The 13,219-nt window shown below is 31.1% G+C and overlaps 1 long non-coding RNA gene across 1 annotated transcript; it reads right to left on the bottom strand.

Moving 5' to 3' along the window:
- Window positions 1-5,964: 5,964 nt before the first annotated feature.
- Window positions 5,965-7,439, bottom strand: LOC18586639 (uncharacterized). The gene is made up of 3 exons (XR_001929725.2): window positions 7,168-7,439; window positions 6,421-6,569; window positions 5,965-6,203 (listed from the first exon to the last, which is right to left on the bottom strand). It is a non-coding gene; the product is annotated as an uncharacterized LOC18586639 (long non-coding RNA).
- Between the last annotated feature and the right edge of the window lie 5,780 nt (window positions 7,440-13,219).

The following is a 13,219-nucleotide window of genomic DNA, read 5'->3' on the forward strand; positions in this document are numbered from 1 at the left end:
TTTTCCAAAACAATATTTGATTTTAAAACCAATATAAATCTCATTTTTATTAAAAAAAATATTTTAATTAGAAAACATAATATTTTATAATTTAAGCTCACCATTCAATAAAAGCATCAAACAAGTATAATAACTCTAGATATTTAAGATGATAAGTTGTCCACTCACAGTTCTAGGAGTCGATGTACTCCTAATCCCAGTCTTCAAGCTCAATCTCTGTACTTTTACTAGTGTAATTTGCTCACCACCTATCCACAATGTACAATACATAATTCACCACATCAATGCTTGACCATTATAAAATCAATTCAGGCTCAGTATATATGCATGATATGATATACAATTTATCCGATTACCGCTTAAATGCGGTGCTGACCTAATTCGGCCTATTACCCGATTAAATTGATATACGCGTCCGTTTAAACTCTAAATTAAATTTTTTCAGTTTCTATACCTCAATTGCACCCAAATTGACTTAATGTCCCTCAGTGTAGTGCAAATTATCAGTCTTGATAGCAAATTACAAAAATACCCCTAATGGGTAAAAATTCGTATTTTTGCTCAGAAAATTCCCATTATTTTTCTGGACTCATAATTCATTATTATTCATCATAATTTCTCAAATAAACATCAAGTTCAGCAGCCAATATTCCCCTAGAAAATTCGGCATAATGGGTTTCAATGGGAGAAAATTATTTCTCTAGCTTATTTTTGCTATATTTCAATATAACCTAACTAAAATCACTTAATTCAATTAAAATCAACCAAAACTCAAGCTCAAAACTCATCCATGGAGGTTTGGCCAGCATGGGTGTCCATACCCACTTTCTAATTTTGCATGGAAATGAGAAAAAAATGAATGGGTAGTGAAAATCACAAGGAAAATCAATGAAATTTACCTTTTTAATGCTTGATTTCTTGATTTCTCTTGATTTTTCCTAAAATTTTCAGCTAGGGTTCTTATTTCTTTTCCTCCTTTTCTCTCCTGGTTTGGACAGCTTGAAGAAGATGAGAATTCTGGAAATTTTGACCTTTTAAAAGGCTAAAATAATATAATATTATTTTATTCATTTTTTTTGTTTTATTAATTCCTTAAATTCTAGCCATCCATTTGTTTCCAAATTTTCACCATACACTTGTCCCACATATCCATAGCTTAGATAAAATTCTCAGACTTATCGAAAGTCTTGGTGAAGTAATTTTTGAAATTTACACTTTTACCCCCGTAAAAGTCAAAAATTACATTTTTACCCTAAAAACTGAAAAATTGCCCATAGACATATTTTTCATCCCTTATACTCATACCATTCTCCAATTTGTCAAATGTGATCTAAATTCTCTCAAAATCTCAAATTTTATCCGCGATTGGAAAAATTACGATTTTACCCCTACACTCCAGAAATCACCGGAATTAAACTTTTTCACTTCTAAACCTCAAATCATACTCCAATAAGTCAAATGGACCAAAAAAAACTTTTCTAAAAATTTCCATTTTATCCTCAAGTGGCAAATGACCATTTTACCCCTGGATAGTGAAAATTTCGGTTTGACTCCAAATTGATCCTCGAACTCCGAATTACCATTTTGAGTCATCCCTGAACTGTGAAACTCTTAATTTCACTTTAAAATTCTTATTTGAATTAGTTCGAGAATTAATCGACTTAATGATACCATTAGGGGCAATATCGTCTTTTAACGATTTTTCAAACTTTTTAAATATGCAAACATTCTATTGAGCATGTAAATGACGTCGTAATTATTTTATAGAACAGGGTTTGACATAATGAGTTAATGTTATTATGTTATATTATCTAACAATATAATCATAAATTATATAGTATACTTATGAATATACTAATTAGTTAATAGCAATATATTATTATATATAACAATATACTATTACATAGTATAAATATTATATGACTTCTTAGTATACTTATATACTATATAAGTGTATATTAACTATATTTAGTAATATATTAATATATACATTGTATTAGTATATAGTTATACACTATATATAATATATATCAATACTACATATATACTATATAATTATATATAGTAAATACTCATGCAGTACATTGTTTGCAGTTATATGTTATATAACATATATCTTAATACACTAGACATAGTATACTTATTAATACACTAATTAATCAATATATAGTATAACAAGTATACTTATTAATATACTAAATAATCAAAAATTATAAATTAACAATATACTATATTAGTATATTAATAAAATTATAAGTAATAATGTAATATATGATAACATAAAGTACATTATTAATATATTATTAAATAAATTAAAAAAAGTTAAAATTTTTTTTGATTAAATCAAGTTTAATCGATTAAACCGACTAAAGTAGGTTAAAGTTGTTAAGTTGGTTTGGTTGGGTTAATTTTTTTAAGAAGGTTGACATCAAACTGCATTGTCATTATCAAGGACTGGTTCTTTGTTCCAATGCGGAACTTAGTTTAATCTTAATGCTTGTTGCAGCCTTCTTAGATGTCCACAGGTGCTGCGTTCACATCTAGCCATGTATTTGGTAGTTAGTTTTGTGGCTAGCAGATATTCACAGTTACTTTACTCTATAGGGTTCGGTCTTTTCCCGTTATTTAAGGTGCAGCAGTAGGATTACATTGCGTTAGCCTTTTTGCCTTAACTAAAAAGAGCTGCGTGTGTAGAAACTTTTTCCCAGCAGTGGTGGCGTACTTGGATTTTCCTTTGCCATTTGTTATTAATTATCCGTTTTCTAAGAGTAGATGTAGCCTTCTTAAGGGAAGAATGTTGTATATTCTATAGCAGTTATGGGTTGATTGCAGTAGGAGTGTTTTTTCTTAAAGTGATTGCAGGGGGAGTATATCCTTAATTACATGCAGGCATTTTTAGGTATTATTTCCTTAGTAAATTATTGAACATGGCTGAATTTTCCCATAGCTTTTTCCTAGTGCTCTATTTGAAACTTTTCTATTATATTTGGTTTTTATAGGTTAATTATCTTTTATAAGTTTTAATTCGGATCATTATGAATTCACGTTTTTAAGTTTGGGTTGATTTAGATGTCCTTCAATCTGAGTTAAGTAGTTTTTTGAAATTTATTCAACTTTACAAGCTCTTCTCATGGTACAGGTGTCACAGGATTATGAAATTGGAAATTTTTTGATTGTTTAAAAGATATTTCCAACAACTTGAGAGTGGAAGTAGCTTTTCTCACATTTGAATAGCTCGTTAATGATTAGTGGATCGAAAAAGTTGCATGAATGAACACCATAAATTGCAAAAGACCAGAAAGCAAAAGAGAAGGTTGAGCTTTGATATATTATATGCTCAAGCTTTACTATATTACATATATATTATATGCTTGATATTCAAAACACTAATGAAACCAACAGCAGACTAAACGGATTGATCAAATTCAAGCTTGCATCCTGCACAATTTCTTTCTTCACATCAATTTCTTCCTCTCAATAATCAACATGCACCAAATTCGCATGTCTTTGCTCCTTGCGCTATTCAAAAATAAGGAAATAAATATCCCAGTCTAACGCAGTTTTGAAGCTAAGGAAATAAATGCTTTTGCTGATTGTGCTTAAAATTTTATATTATATATACATCTATATATATATACACACGTACATACATATACATATGTATATGTCTACTCTGTTGGTAGTTATGGGTCGTTTGCATGTGTATATAGATACTTGGATGTTAATTGTGAAATTCATTTGTAAACACTATGTCTAGTTTGATTAATAATATCGTCATAAGTTGTCAGATAATAACACTATTTTAAAGATGATATATATTTGGTTGTTATGGTATATTCCGAAAGAAATTATGATTGAAAATCATGAATTATGACTCTCATAGAATGAGTATAATAGATGGATTGATATATAAATTTACACAAAGAGGTTTACTTGTAGTTTAGAACGCTATGTCTATTGGGTTCATGTGTTGATTATGACTCGAAATTGAGTCTAGATATATTTTTATTTCGTTTAATCAAACCATTATATCTTTTTTGCCGAAATCAACATCCTCTTTCACGGAAAAAGGAAAAGGAAAACCAAGATTTGATTAAGGGATGATAATCTTGCTATTTCCAATTACCATTTTTCCAAGCCGATTAAACTCATTTTACCATATTTCAATGGCAGCAGCAAGCAGATTGTTTGCAGCTGTTATTGCATGAATATCTCCAGTTAGTTGAAGATTAAACTCATCCATCAGGATCACCTTACAGTAGCCTCCGCCAGCTGCACCCCTTTCATTCCAAAAGTTGGTCCTTGCGATGGTTGCTGAAGACAGGTAACAACCTATGAAGAAAGTTTAAAGTGTCCGTTTGGTTGACGAAATAAATAGAAATAAAATAAAATAATTATTATGTGAAAATAAAATGATATGAGAATAAAACAAAATAATTATTACATAATTTGATACGATGAATAAAATAAGATATAAATAATTATTATGATTTATTGTAATATTTTATTGGTAACAATAATTTTGAAATAAAAAAAATAAAAAATAAAAAAATAAAAATATCCTTTATTATATATATGATTATTTATTTTTATTTTATTTTTTAAATATTTATAATTTATAATTTAATTAAAATATTAATATTTTAATATAATATAATTATTAATATTTTAAATATTAGTATTTTATTTATAATTTAATATTATTATGATTAAAATATTAGTAATTTTAATTAATTTCCAATTTTAAAATATAAATTTTTATAATATATAATCAAAAACTAAAACTTTTTATTATAATAATATTTATTTTTTAAAACAACAAAATACTCTTTACATAATTTACTAAAATTTCTATCAAAAGACAAATATAAGCAAATTTTTTTAATTATTTAATTTTTATTTTCTATAAAATTAAAAAATTTTAAAATTTAATAAGTTATTATTAAAATATTAGTATAACTTTTTATTTTTTCTTTATTTGCATTTTGTATTTTTTATTTATACTCATTAAAAATTTAATAAATAAAACATTAATATTTTAAAATATTAATTTTTTATAATTCATAAATATATATTTTTTCTCCATGGGCCGGCCAACGGAAATGTGATTGGTGTAATGAAATGCCGATCTGGTGCACCATGTGACCGGATCTGGCCACTAGGGTGCTAGATCGACACTTCTTATGACTAGATCTAGTCGTGGAATGCCAGATCTAACCGTGGGGATCTGGTCGGGAAGCACCAGATTCGGTGCTTCCCGCAGCTAAATCAAGCAGTGGATTTCAGATCCGATGACTCTACGGTTGAATCTTGTCAGAAAGTACTAGATTGACGCTTTTTGATCATATTCAGTTGTAAAACCGCCGTCTCCACCCCCATCGCCGTCCATCGCCCATCGCTATCATCGTTATCTCCAATGATGAGTGCAAGTTAGTAAGAGAATGAGAGAGGCAAGAACGTGAGAAGAGAGAGAAATAAGGAAAAATGAGAAGAAAAAAATATTTATATGTCTGAGGTTGTAATATTTTTAAGTTTTAAGGGGTATGTTAGTCTTGTCAAATTTTAAAGCTATTCTCGCAACCATTGAATAGAAAATACTATGAAGAGCTTGGGTTTAGTTAAGCTTGAGTTTTATCTCATTTTAAGGAATAGCTAATACGAAATAATAATAACTATTTCTTATGGCATTGCTTACCAAACGGGGGTAAAGAAAAACATGGACATAGACGGGGCTATTCCTTATACCAAACATGCGGTAAGTAGTTAAAACATTAGATTGTCAAGTTTGAAACTTCGCATCCATGTCAATATTTGAAGAGTTCTAATCTCTCACCAGTAAACTTGCACAAGGGGAATTGAAAAACATAAAAAGAGTTAGCTTCATCAAGTACATTCACTAACTAGGCTTTTAAACTAATATTTCAAGATGTACATAGCTCACTATCACTGTAGATCAGGAACATCTAAAAAGTCAAAATGATACTAATGCATTTATTCTCATATTTGAAATTCTTTCAAACTAAATTTACAAAGGAAAAGATTGAAAAAGCCATTCCCAATCACAACGATAGCTTGAATTGTTAACTCGTTTATGAATAAGCAATTTAAATCATCAAGAATCAGGGCACTTATATTCTCAGCTAGCCTGACATATATTCCTTTGAGCAAAAATTGTCCCATCTGCCAAGATTCCAATGTCAAAGCTGTCCATTTAACAAAATAAGAGAGCTTTTAAAGTTCTAATGTATTGTTGCAAAACAAGAAACAGCAACAACGAAGAAGGATCTAAAACACAATAAAAAACCGTCAATAAGTTAAATGAATAATCTTGAATTCCAGAAAGAGCAAGAACAACACCATTTCATTTGGCGATTTCCTATCTAAAAAAATATCATTAAGTGTGAATAATGAAATGACTACCTTTTTATCAAGAAGAGCACCCAAAGTTTGGCACAGACCAACTGTAGCAGCGGACTTGCCTTCTCCAAGTGAAGTCGGTGTAATCCCCCGACCACCACATACTACCCATCTTCAGATCCTTGAAGCTCATCCAGCGCGGGTAACAACACCTATAAACCAAATCACCCAAGTAATTCAAATTCAAGTCCCAACATTCAGTTGCTAACAATAATAAGGAAAAAGCACATGAAAAATCGGTTTTCTCCTGCACTTTTAATCCTTTTCAACACTCAATCAACTATAATTCATCTCAAATAAGCCGAAATCAACAGAAAATAAGAATTCCAAAATAACAAAAGATAACCCGTTCTCTTCTTTTCCATTTCCTGCATTATCTTTGAAGCAACAGAGCATGTCTAAAATCTGGGATTTCGAAGCACTCAACAACCAAAGAGAAAAGCTTTCAATTTGGCTGTTGAGAAAATCCCCAGAAAAACCATGAAAAAAGATAAAACTTTTAAGTCTTATTGTTGATCTTATTATTCAATTTTCTACTTTTTTCCATTTTTCAATATCAAAACCACAACCAACCGATTAAATCAATCATCACAGAATCAAAAAGTTAATATGTTGACCATCTCCAACCAACAAACCAAAATGATCAACCAAAATAAAACAGATAAAACACATAGAACAACATACATCAAAATCCAATGAAATGGGCATATGAGAATTATCATAATAACTAAAAAGAAACAAAGAGAAGACCTTGGCTTTGTATTTGCCATAAAGATTATAATGGTTGGAACTGAGATTCAGGTCCTTAGCAATCTCAGAAATATGAAATGGTTCAACTGAGTTTGCAATATCTATGTCTGCTGGTACTGGTGACAACAATTCCAACTTCCTCACACTTCTTGATGGACTAAATTTTTTTTTCTTGGGTCTAAATTTTTTTGGTGGGTCTAATCTGGGTTTCCTTCAAAATCCACCAATCTGCATTCTACAACATAAAAATCGCCTTAAAAATATCAAAAAGCAAGGAGAGCAAAACAAAAGAAGGAAAAATCTTAAATATGGGATAGTTATTGTCCAAGTGAGGTGGCAAATGGGAAGGGAAGGAGGAGACATGTTAGTGTTACTGTGTAATGTCATGATTGTGATGCATTAAGGTTCTGATATGCTTATGTGGCAGTGAATGGAGGTTGACTGTGACAAATTAAGCTGTGAGTTTACAATAACGGGCAACCATGTTCGGATCAGATAATCCTATGGAAAACAAGGTAAAATTCAAGAGGTCGTGACCTTTTCCGAAATGAAGTTATTGGTTTGTTAACTGTTGTCACGTTAGTTAACAATTAAAAAAATTAAATTTAATATTAAATAAATATTTTTATATATAAATATTTATATATATAAATATCTTTTATATTATATTTTTAATTTAATTATATTTTCTTTTTAAAAAATCTGTTCATTATTTCTTTAAAAACCGTAAGTAAAGAAAAAAAATTTTGATTTAAGGGCTTGAAAATTTTAAGTTGAATCTATCATAAAAAACATAAATTTCTTATCTATTGTCATCAAACTCATTATTTTTATAACAGTTTGACAATTTTTTTTTCATTGCAAAGAATATATCAAAGAGTAAATTTTTTGTTCAAAGATGGATATTTCAAATTTGATGGTGTCGGATTAAGACATTAATTTCTTATTCGTGATTATTAATTTTGTTGAAAATTTTTTATCAAAAATTTATTCTTTAATTAGGGTTTAGGGTGACTTAAAAAGATTTTTGACTTTATTATTATATGTAAAAAGTTTTAAGTTTTTTTTTCTCTATCAAATATTAAATTTTATCAAAGTGAGACCAATTATTGCATTCATAAATCCCATTTTAAAATTTTATTAAGTTTTAAGTTGTTTTCTTCTTTGTCAAATATTGAATTTTATTAAATATTAAAGTGAATTTTATTAAATTTTGAAAGGGAACATGAGTATAATTTTTTTAACAAGACATTTGTGTTCTAAAATATTTATGCAGTGTTGGGTATACTTTTTTTTAACCATAGACTAATGGTATTAATAGTCAAGGGATAAAAAACATCATTTTAAAACAAGTGGGATCAAAGTGTCCTTTTGAAGTGTTTTGAGGGGCTTTTTGGATTTTAATTGTGAAAAACATGGCATTTATAGGATTTTTGTTTGGAAAAATGAGCCTATTACATATATTGTCGCTATTCATATTTTTAAATCCTTTTTATATTCATATCCAATTCTTTTAACACCTAGAATTCTTTTTGTATTTTATTTCAAAATTTTTAAAATTTTTATTTTTGATATTAAAAATTATGATTTATAAATATTAATAAACTTTACATTAAAAAAATTAAGTGAAAAAAGTTAGAGAAAGCGTTGAGAGCTTTTTTGCAAGTAAGCATGGAGGAGGAGCAACCATGGGTTTTAGCCAACAAGGGTTTCAGGGCACAAGGTATTAAGCGACATCTGAGTTGGCATGGTGGAAGAGGTCTTTATATACAGTCTTTGTTGAAAATTTAGTAATGTCATGGGTTGATATCAAAGCGGTGTTTGATCAGTATGTTGTTGTGGTTGATATATTTATCTCGAGGTCTGTTAGGGGGTAAAGTAGGTTTTTTGCTTTTGTGAGGTATAAGTTTGCTAGGGAGCAGCAAGCGGCGATCATTCATGGTGATGGGATGATTGTTTCCAGTCGATGTACTATAGTGAAGAAGGTAGTGGAAAAAGGACAGCCTACACGATCATCTAGTGATGTCATAGTCAATGGAGTGTCTCGTAAAGTTGGGAATATTTCTCACGATCTGAGGCCTATTCATGATGGTTTTTTTTTTTTATGCTGAAAGTTCTCGCAAGGCCTAGCTACCCTGTTGTCGTTTCGTTAATAATAATCAAATTAAATACAGTTGGGAGGGGGACCAAACCTGACCTCCAAAATTACATGTGACAAGAGAAAAAGAATTCCTGGGACAGGGATTACTTCCTTTGCCTTGATTGCTGTTGTAAAAGATAAGTAATTTACTTGTGTACAAAGATTTACGGGAAATTTTAAAAGACTTCAAAATTAAGAACAGAATAAAAAATAGGAGTACTACTCTTTTACAATTATTTGAATCTAAAGGTAAATTTGCTTTGTCTAATCGCAATATACCTCGGAGTTCCCTTTGCGCTTGTGTAAACACTCGGAGATTTTGATGAGTATGACCAAAATTTGACAAATAGTCTGTAGCTTGATTTCCTTCTCGATGAATATGTGATATGCGAAATGACATGACTTGCAAATATTTTGTATGAGCCTTTAACAAATATTTTCTATTCATGATGGTTTGTTTGAGAAGAAGATGTCTAAAATAAAACCTGAAATGGGTGAACATATTGTTAAACCTACGGTGCCTAAAGTGGTTAAGAAATATGAGGCTAAGGTCATACGTGAGAATTTGGTGGTAGAAAGAAAGGTGAGGTTAACATCAAAAAAATCTGTTAATCGGGTTTTCATTCCAAAATGCAATTGGGAATGGTTGTGGAGAAGTGCAATTCATACTATTTGTAATAAGTTTAATGCAGTCAGTATTGAGAAAGAATTGCTTGAAAATGGAATCTTTACTTATGTATGGTCTGCTAGTAACCTTAGAGTTCTTGTAACCTTCTCCAGTTGTGAGGAAATGGAAGTTCTGTTGGTGGACTATCGTGAATTTTTAATGTATGGTTCATTGATCTAATCCCTTATGAAATTCCCATGTCATGTAATGATCTTCTATGGTGGGTGCGGGTGGAGGAAGTGGCTCTTCATGTTTGGCATCCAAGCCTTTTGAAGGCTCTTGGTGACAAATAGGGTGCGTTTATGTTAAGTTGTAATACTTGCATTGCTGCTGCAGCTAGTGAATGTTTTTATTCATCTTAGTTTTACTTGTTTTTATCAGTTTGCTTTGTTGTATTGTTCTTTAGAGTTAATACCATCTTAGTGCTGTCCCATGATGTGTAAGATTGCATGTAAGCTTGTTTTTACACTTGTTAAACTTGGTTACAAGTGTTCATTTTGTACAACAGAGTATATAACCTCTGTGTTATCTTAATGAAAAAAAAATGACTCTAGCTTTCTGCTTCATATCCTCTGCTTTGTTACATTAACATGGTATCAGAGCATTCTTAGGATCTTGTTGGACCTACGGTTATCAAGAATCCTTTCTTCTTCTTTGTTGATTCATCTCTTGACATTTCCAACATGTCTTCAACTTCAGCTTCTCATATGTCTCCACCTATATTTGATGGAAAAAACTATCAAGTTTGGGCTGTCAAGATAGAGGCTTTTCTTAGAGGTCATGACCTCTGGACAACCATCGAAACTGAGGAAGAACCTATTGCTTTGAGAGATAATGCAACCATAAATCAGATTAAGTAACATTCTGAAGAAGTAGCAAAGCGATATAGAGCTTTGTCCTTCATTCAAGCTACTGTGTCTAAAAAGATCTTTAGCAGGATCATGAGTTGCAAAACATCAAAGAAAGCATGGACCAAACTTGAGGAAGATTATCTTGGTACAGCAAAAACCAGGCAAATGCAAGCTCAGAACCTTAGAAGATCGTTTAAGCTGATTAGGATGAAAGAGTCGCAGACTGTAGAAGATTATATAGATCATCTTAGCCATTTGGTGAATCAAATGAGGCTGCTTGGTGATGATTTACCAGAAGCCAGATTTGTTTAAAAGATTCTTGTCAGGCTACCTGATAGATTTGAAGCAACAGTTACATTTATAGAGCAAGTTAAAGACCTGTCACAACTCACAGTGTCAGAGCTGGTCAGTGCACTTCTCGCCACTGAGCAAAGAAAAACATCTCGACTTGAAGCTAATGTAGAGAATGCTCTGTTTGCTTTAAGTAAAGGCAAAGCCACTATAGAAACTCAAGGTAAAAAGATGACAAAAGACAAGCTGCAAAAGAAATCTTCTCATGCAAGTCAATCTTCAACTAAGAAAGGTAAGTTTAAAGTTTGTACTTATTGCAAGAAAAGGAACCATTCAGAAGATCGTTGCTGGTTCAGATCAGATGCAAAGTGTCAAGCTTGTAATGAAATGGGGCATGTCGAGAAAGTATGCAAAAAGAAGTCTTCTGCTTCTGATAAAGTCCTTTAGATAGTTGAGGCTACTGTTAGTGCTGAAGAAAATCTGTTCATGGCTTTGGAAATGTCAGAAAATGAAATTGATAATCAAGAATGGTTACTGGACAGTGGGAGTTCAAATCATGTCACTCCAACTGAAGCTGTTTTCATCAGCTTAGACAAGAGTTACCATTCAAGGGTCAAAATAAGAAATGGGATTTATCCTCTTGCTGTTGGGAAAGGTATTGTTCAAGTTCATACTTCCATAGCTCCTAGGTATATCTCTGAAGTCCTATTAGTTCCTACACTTACTTCAAATTTACTAAGTGTTGGACAACTAGTTGAAAATAACTATGCTTTCCTATTCAAAGATAATGCTTGTGTTATATTTAATGCCTCTGGTTCTTATTTGATGACCATACCTATGCATAAGAGGTGCTTCACTATAATTGCTGATAAACTATGTCTACAAGCTAGAAATTCATATTCAAATATGACAAATTTGTGACATAAACAACTTGGACATTTCAACTTCAAAGGACTTAAGCAGGTCAGTGTTTCTGGTTCCTTGAAAAATTTACTTAAGTTGACTGATGAAGGTTCAATTTGTAGTGCATGTCAATATGGCAAGATGTCAAAAAGGCCCTTTCCATCAGCTAGCAGTAATAGAGCCAAATTTAAACTTGATTTGATTCATTCTGATGTAGCAGGACCGATGAAAGTAGAATCATTGAATGCTAGCAGATATTATTTGATTTTCATAGATGACAAAACTAGATAGTGCTAGATATACTTCATGAAAGCCAAGTCTGAAGTATTTGAGTTATTCCAAAAATTTAAAGCCTTGGTGGAAGTGGATATTGGCTTCAAAATTAAAACTCTAAGAACTAACAATTGAGGAGAATATGTTTGTAAATAATTTATTTATTTCTTGGCAGCAGTAGGCATTTGTCATCAATTGTCTGCTCTTTATTCTCCTTAACAAAATGGTGTCAGTGAGAGGAAAAATAGGACTATTCTTGATATGGCAAGAACTCTGTTGTTTGAGAAAAATCTCCCCACCAAACCCTGGGCAGAAGCTTGCAACACTGCAGTATATTTGCATAATACACTTCCTACTCAAGCACTAGGTGGGAAATCACCATATGAAGTCTGGTTTGATCAAAGACCTTCAATAGAGCATTTAAGAGTCTTTGGTTGCATTTGTTATGTTCATATACTAGAAGCTATGAGGGATAACTTGCAACACAAAGCTCAAAAAGCCATTTTTATTGGCTATAGTTCTAAATCTAAGGCTTACAGAGCCTACTTGCCTAAATCTAGTAGAGTTATCATTAGCAAAAATTTGTCTTTTGATGAAGCAACAAGCTGGAATTAGGATATGCAAGATCTTGCAGAGTCTCAAAATCCAAGTTTAATTCAACCTCTTCCAAAAATTGATGCTAATGTTGATCAAAATGTTGATGATGAACCTGTGAGGGGTACTCGATCACTCAGTGATATCTATCACAGAAGTTAGGCAACAATTAAAGAACCTACTTCTTATGCAGATGTTGCTAAACAACCAGAATGGTTAAATGCTATGAAAGAATAACTCTATATGATCAATAAGAGTGGCACACGGTCACTAGTTGATTGACTTCCAAATAAAAACATAATTGGAGTCAAATGGATTTATAAGAAGAAGTTG

Source organism: Theobroma cacao, chromosome 10 (genome assembly GCF_053813885.1).
Source record: "Theobroma cacao isolate CCN51 chromosome 10, ASM5381388v1, whole genome shotgun sequence".
Classification (NCBI taxonomy): Eukaryota; Viridiplantae; Streptophyta; class Magnoliopsida; order Malvales; family Malvaceae; genus Theobroma; species Theobroma cacao.